The 8,142-nt window shown below is 37.5% G+C and overlaps 1 pseudogene; it reads right to left on the reverse strand.

The window, feature by feature from the left end:
- Positions 1–918: 918 nt before the first annotated feature.
- LOC139841302 ((E)-beta-ocimene synthase, chloroplastic-like) overlaps positions 919–8,142 on the reverse strand; it is an 8,725-nt pseudogene continuing 1,501 nt past the window's right edge.

Genomic DNA, 8,142 nt, shown 5'->3' on the forward strand with positions numbered 1-8,142 from the left:
ATATAATCAATGCTTTCATGCATTACAGGAAAACCATGAAATTGTTCAAGTCTTTGATACAACTGAAAGATGTAATCCTCGGTTGGTTCTCTTAATTATACATTTTTGTATAAATTAATTAAACATGTAAAATTTTGCTAAGATTTACATGATGTTCTTTCCAACATTTGTAAGCTCACGTAAAAAATATGGTAATAAAACCCACAACCCTACGCTCACTAGGTAGTTGTACTTTGAAAGTGCGTAAAATAATAGGTTCGATGCTTTTTTCAATTGCGCATGCACATCAATTTTTATTCGCTAAGTTGTCTTTAGGGTCGCTTGTTATCGCTAATACTTGATCTTCAATCATCAACATTGTCTTCGACTATGTGTTGAACGTGCATTGATTTAGACAATATAGGAAACAAACTATGTCATTGAGTAATATGCATAATATGTTAGTGTTTATTGTGTTGAGTCTTCTAGTGAGGACTTGACTTATCCTTGTGGTAGTTTGCCTAGAACAAGCTGAAACACTAAGACTCAACTTACGTCCATCACATATAAATACTTTTAGTGTTAATTACAAATCTTGGTTAAATCACAAATAGAGATTTTACCTCAAAAGTTATAAATTTCTGAATCTTGTATGAATATTTTTATTAAAAACATATTTTTGTTGGTCATAAAACTTGTATGAATGGTTCTCTTGACTATATACATATGTTATATGTTGTCCAAGAGTTTTCTTATTACTTTTTGAGCTCAACGTTCTTATAGTTTTGGATAATAATAATAATAAAAAAGTGCAATAATAGATATAAAAATAAGCAGTCTTCAAAGTTTAGCCCGCTTATCTTCATAATACATTTTTATTTTGGTGATATGGCCACAGACCGCCCAATAAAACATCTTAAAAAACAATCACTACCTTAATTATCCTTCAATAGTACTAGCATACTCCGGTTCTTTGATTTTAACTGGATCAATAATCATGGATAAGACTCTATCTTTGGCTCGATCATTTGGAGCACCATGATCATCGCCATATTGATAAGTACAATGTGAAATTCTAGCAAGATTGATGGCCAAATCAACAAATGGATCTTCGGAGTTTTGAGCCATTCGCGCTTTGATCATTTTCTGCCATGCTTCATCAATCTGAGCATTGATATATTCACGTGCAACATCCTCCATAACATCATTCTCGTGCATGTAACATGAGATCGCATTTGCAGTTTTTCCTTGGGCTATCTCATCCTGAGTCCAAAGAAATATAAAAGTAAGACAAAGAGCACAATAAAACATGTTATACTTGAAAATCTTTGTGATATAACATACCGATGAAGTAGCTAAATCATTGCGAAGTCGATAAATAATCGATGACCATTTCATAAGACCGTGATAGTTCTCCAAGGACTTTGCTACATCTTTCTTTGTTTCATGATTGATTAAAAAGTAGCCATGAGTAAGCATCACCAATCCTGAGACTGATCTCCATGCATTATCCATATAATCTTCAAGTGTTGGAATGAATTTTTGATGTGTCCATTTTGCTTCCACAAAGAATGCTTCCAATAATTCTCCCCACTATCAATTCCAATCCAAATTAATTAGGATATATGTGATATGTGATTATTTAAACTAACAATAATCATTAACGTTTTAATATTCTTATGGTTATACTAACTGCTTTTACTAGGACTAGTACGGCGTCTTCTCCTTGATTAATTATATATTTTGAACCCGATTCAATGATGGTGTCGAAAAGAGCCAGGAAGGCCACTTGCATATATCCAGGCATGTCTTCCTTTGCATTTATATCCCACCGATAAACATATAAATTTAGAATAAGTATCTTAGTAATGAGTAATATTTGAGATTTATAAATAAGATGTTCTTAAATTGCAAACCTTTTGATAGCGTCCGTGAAGATTTCAAGTTCTTCAAGAGTACCATAAACATCATAGATGTCATCAACGACAGTAACTAACGATAAAACTTTTGCTATTTCCACACGACACGAATGATATTGAGGTTCAAATGCCATGCCAACACCCCAAAAGAAGCATTCCATGATCCGATCCCTAACGAAGCTTAACTTGCTTGCTAGACCTTTATCTTCCCACCATCTGTTTTGTAAGGAGAAAGTTAAATTTCATTAGAAGCGGTAATTAGCAATTTATTATGTACTACAATAATAATTAAATTTTGTATACTGGTAAGATAAAATGGCTAAGGTGAATATATCACATTGATAATTCTTTAAGTTCTTTCTTGTGTGTCGATTGAACCATGTTGAAATCTATTGTAGCCAGCTCTACTAGAGAGATGTTTGCATCTTTTCGCTTATGGTATGCATTGATATACCACTTGTTGGTGCAAATTGTGACTTAGTGGTGTTGACTGAATATTCATGAGATGACTTGGTATTTGGTCATGTGAAGAGAACGTGGAGGCAATGGAATAATGGTCCAAGATTTTAGGATCTATTGTTATCTTTTATTTTATAAATAGATAGAGTTTATGATTTCCTTTTATTTTCAATTCATTGTAACCGTATTTTATTCAAGAGAAATATACAGAAAATTGCTCCAAAATCCCTTTCAGTACATCGATCATATTTTTAGTTTTTTTGTTTATATCCATCAATTGGTATCAAGAGCTTTGGTTTATGCCAAAATACATTAAAACTGAAGATATGGCGTTAGTAACAAATGTACAGAAGGAAGGGAATGTTCCGTTTCAGTGTCCAATGTTGACATCAACGAATTATACTACCTGGGCGATCCGTATGGAAGCCATTCTTGATGCTCATGGGTTATGGGAATCAATTGAACCACAAGCCGGAGTGGTTGTGGACGAGAAGAAAAGTAAATCGGCTAGGGCTTTCATATTCCAGGCTATACCAGAGGATGTTTTGTTACAAGTTTCAAAGAACAAAACTGCTAAAGAGGTATGGGAATCGTTGAAGACTCATTACCTGGGTGCTGAACGTGTGCAGAAGGCTAGGTTACATACTCTCAAAAGCGAATTCGAAGGGTTGAAAATGAAAGACGGTGAGTCAATTGATGATTTCGCAGGTAAATTGAGCGGTATGATATCAAGATACAACAGTTTGGGAGCCACCCTTGAAGATAGCATAGTGGTGAGAAAACTACTCGATTCTGTGCCCGACAAATATCTCCAGTTGGTGGCATCCATGGAGCAATATTCGGATATCGATAAGATGCCCTTTGAAGAAGCTATCGGTAGGCTAAAAGCGTATGAAGATCGTTTAAAGTTACGTGCAAGTGGTACGAATGCCACTGAAAGCAGTCTGCTCCTTGTGAAAGGAGAGTCGTCATCATCTCAAAAGACTTCAAGGGGTGGTGCAAATTCGGGAAGTAGAGGGCGCGGTCCTAACCAGTTTGATCGGGGTGGTCGAAGTGGTGGTCGGGGTAGAGGACGAGGCAGAAACAATCGTGGCGGTTACAATGGGCAGCGAGATAATGGGGGTAATTATCATCGGCCGAAAGATAAGAAACACATTAAGTGTTTCAACTGTGAGAAGTATGGACATTACGTGTCCGAATGCAAGGGTCGGAATGACAAGAATGATGAAACAAATCAAACCACAACACAAGAAGAGGAGCATACTCTTTTACTTACGGTATGTGGAGAAGAAAATAATTCACTCATCTTATTAAATGAAGAAAAGGTATTTCCAAATATGTATGAAGATAGTGGTGACACGACAAAGAAAGTATGGTATTTGGATAACGGTGCGAGTAATCACATGACTAATTTGAAGTCAGCCTTCGCTGAATTGGACGAGAGCAAGACTGGTCAAGTAGGATTCGGAGATGGATCAAAAGTTACCATCGCAGGAAAGGGTACTATATTGGTGGACTGTAAAGATGGAGGTCAATTGTTGGTGACTGATGTCTACTATATTCCAGCCTTGAGAAGCAACATCATCAGCCTTGGTCAATTAACAGAGATTGGCTATAGGATCGAGATGGTGTATGAGCATTTAAAGATCCATAATGAAAATGACCAACTGCTTTTAAAGGTAGCGCGATCTCAGAACCGTTTGTATAAAATAGCTCTTAAGTTATCACAACCTGTATGCCTGATGGCAAACATAGAAAAGGAAGCGTGGCTGTGGCATGCACGACTCGGACACATAAACTTTCGTGTCATCGAGTCGATGGTCCAGAAAGAAATGGTGCGGGGTGTACCAAAGGTGAAACATCCATCACAGGTTTGTGAAGGGTGTATGATAGGAAAGCAGCCAAAGCAACCGTTCCCTAAAGAAGCCCGATGGCGAGCTGAACGACCTCTTGAACAGGTGTATGCTGATCTTTGTGGGCCAATAAAACCATCAACATTGGGAGGTAACAGTTACTTTCTCTTAATCGTTGATGATTATAGTCGATACATGTGGGTCTATATGCTGAAATCTAAGAGCGAGGCACTCGATAAATTTGTAAGTTTTAAAAGGGAAGCTGAACGAGAGACATCTTTAAAACTTACCGGACTTCGTACTGATAGAGGTGGGGAGTTCACCTCCAAATTGTTTCTTGATTTTTGTGAACAGGAGGGTATAAGACGACAACTGACGGCGCCATATTCGCCTCAACAGAATGGCGTTGTCGAAAGAAGGAATCGTACCATATTGGAAGCGACTAGATCAATGCTAAAAGCAATGGAGGTACCAGACGAGTTATGGGGAGAAGCGGTTCGACATTCAGTTTATATATTGAACCGAATTCCAACTAAAGGCGTGAAGGGAATGACCCCATACGAAGCTTTGAAGGGGTGTAAGCCAACACTTGAGCATTTAAAAGTGTTTGGGTGTGTCGGGTACGTGAAGGTTACAGATAATCACATCACGAAGCTAAGTGATCGTAGTAGAGGTATGGTTTATCTTGGGGTAGAATCTGGGAGCAAGGCATATCGCATGTTTAATCCATGCGAGAATAAAGTGGTAGTAACACGAAATGTCACGTTTGATGAAGGAAAGAAATGGGCTTGGAAACATTCTGAGAAATCAGAAAAGTTGTCAAATGATACTAACATTATTTTTGGTGTAAGCAGTGAAGTAGAAGGAGGTGTTGAAAATGATTTCAGTGCTAACAGTCCAAGCCAAAGTGCAAATTCAACACCTAAAACAGCACCTCTTACACCTATTGAAAGTGGAAGTTCAAGTGATGCCCAATCAGCTGAAGGATCTAGTGAAAGTGTGGACTCATCTATGTTCGATCACACACCAGTTCGTGGTTTTAAAAGTCTAGCTGATATCTATTCTCAAACTGAGCCAATAGAAACTGTATATGATGAACTCTTGTTTGTAGGAGAAGAACCATCAAGTTATGATGAGACAGCAAATGAACAAGTATGGCGGGAAGCTATGAGAACAGAATTGAGGTCAATCGAAAAAAATCATACATGGGAACTCACTAACCTTCCACATGGTCACAAAGCCATAGGGTTAAAGTGGGTCTTTAAAGTTTAGAAAGATGCAGAAGGTAGAACAGTGAAGCACAAGGCTCGTCTTGTGGCAAAGGGTTACGTTCAGCGTAAAGGAATCGACTTTAATGAAGTATATGCGCCCGTGGCACGAATTGAGTCTATCCGTCTATTGCTTGCCATCGCTGCAATGAAAGGTTGGGAGGTTCACCATTTAGACGTAAAGTCGGCCTTTCTAAATGGCGATTTAATTGAGGAGGTTTACGTGTCTCAACCGGATGGGTTCGTTGTCAAAGGAAAAGAGAGTATGGTGTATCGATTGCATAAAGCCTTATACGGTTTACGCCAAGCTCCATGGGCTTGGAACATTCGATTGGACAAGGCGATCAAGGAAATGGGATTTCAGAGATGTGCACATGAACAAGCAATCTACAAGGTCTGCTCGAAAACTATTTTAATTATTGGTGTTTACGTAGACGATATAATAGTGACGGGATCATGCGAGCTTGAAATAAGAAAGTTTAAGGAAAAGATGATGAAAGTGTTTGAAATGAGTGACCTTGGAAAGTTGAGTTACTACTTGGGCATTGAGGTGAAGCAAAGTGACAGTGGGATCGAAATATCCCAAGCAGCTTATGCAAAAAGAATATTGCAATCAAGTGGCTTGTGGGAATGTAATCCAGTCAAGTTTCCAATGGATCATAAATTTCGTTTGTCGAAAGATGAAGAAGGGAAAGCCGTAAATGCCACTGAATATAGAAGGATTATAGGTAGCTTGCGCTATCTATTACACTCGAGACCCGATTTAGCCTACTCGGTGGGGGTACTAAGTCGTTACATGCAAACGCCTAAGGAAACACATTTGAAGGCTGTGAAATATATCTTGCGCTACCTGATGGGAACAATTCATTTCGGGATTGTTTACAAAAGAGGTGAAAAAGGAACGTTAATTGGATATAGCGATAGTAGTCATGGGATGGATGAAGATGATCGAAGAGGCACAACCGGTATGGTTTTCTACCTGGATGGCAGTCCGATCACCTGGGCTTCACAAAAGCAGAATACCGTGGCACTGTCATCTTGTGAGGCAGAATTTATGGCGGCGACGTCTGCAGCGTGTCAAGCCATTTGGCTAAAGAACTTACTCAGTGATGTGACTGGTTGGAGAAACTCAAAGGTAACCCTGTTTGTAGACAACAAGTCAGCTATAGAGTTAATGAAGAATCCAGTTTTTCATGGACGGAGCAAGCATATTGAAACTCGTTACCATTTCATACGTGAGTGTGTTGAAAGGGACTTGATATCAGTTGAGCATGTTAGCGGGAAAGAGCAAAAGGCAGACATTCTAACAAAGGCGTTACCAAAGATCAAGTTCACTGAAATGAGGGATCTTTTGGGAGTGAAAGATCTTCAAGACAAGTCAAATTTGAAGGGGTGATTGTTGGTGCAAATTGTGACTTAGTGGTGTTGACTGAATATTCATGAGATGACTTGGTATTTGGTCATGTGAAGAGAACGTGGAGGCAATGGAATAATGGTCCAAGATTTTAGGATCTATTGTTATCTTTTATTTTATAAATAGATAGAGTTTATGCTTTCCTTTTATTTTCAATTCATTGTAACCGTATTTTATTCAAGAGAAATATACAGAAAATTGCTCCAAAATCCCTTTCAGTACATCGATCATATTTTTAGTTTTTTTGTTTATATCCATCACCACTGCGCTTGTAATCTAACCATCCTACGATACAAGGGGAGTTCTAACGCACGCTCAATGTTTTCAAGGGCTTCATTTTCTTGAGTCGCATGCTTCAGAAGATGTTGGGTTGATAATAACTTTGCCTCATGCAAATCTCTTTCTTCCTCAAAAGCTAGATATGAAGCTTCATATAGACTTAACAATCCCTTAACATCTGTTTGTAGGCATTCGTTGAAGTCACCATTAAAGTCTTTGAACTCATTAAGAAAGTCTGTTTACAATTGAAATTAGAACGCAAACGAGTTAATCACTAGCTAGCAATGGTGGTGTACATCTAACTTTTACACACTTATTTTTCTTTACATATATACGTAATATGTATATATTTGAGATTTGAGATATATGAATGTAAATTTAGTGATTTTGTCATGCATGTATATTTGTGAATATGTTACGTCTTTATCATGTTCATTTTAAAATGTTCTTATTTTCATTCCTAGCTTCTTATATAGAATAAATTTTGTCATCTGTTTTACGCAATTAATATTGGTCGGTTATAAATTAAAAGAGAAATTTTGAACTACCTTGTGACACATTATAACCATGTTGTCTAAGAAGTATGAATTTAAGAGATGCTGCATGAAGACTATCTTTTTTTTTCTCCTATCCCACCATGACTTCCATCTGCAGATATGATTATGTCGAGTGCTCTCCGAATTTCGTTTTGAAAACGATATGCAAGTCCAATCCTTTCGATGTCATCTATGTGTTCCAGCAATTGTAAGATAAAACTACCAATTTCATAACCAATATTTGATAGCATCACATCTTTCTCCAGCTCCTTCAACTTGTTCTTGTTGATCTATGCGAATATACAAAATGTGTTAGATGTACTTAGATCATATAGGGCGTTAGCAATAAATCCAATCAGTTTTTGCACAAGAATTAAGCTCAAAATGGAAAAACAAAGAACACCAACACACAATAATAATCTTTCATAATAAATA

This window comes from Rutidosis leptorrhynchoides, chromosome 1 (genome assembly GCF_046630445.1).
Source record: "Rutidosis leptorrhynchoides isolate AG116_Rl617_1_P2 chromosome 1, CSIRO_AGI_Rlap_v1, whole genome shotgun sequence".
Lineage (NCBI taxonomy): Eukaryota > Viridiplantae > Streptophyta > Magnoliopsida > Asterales > Asteraceae > Rutidosis > Rutidosis leptorrhynchoides.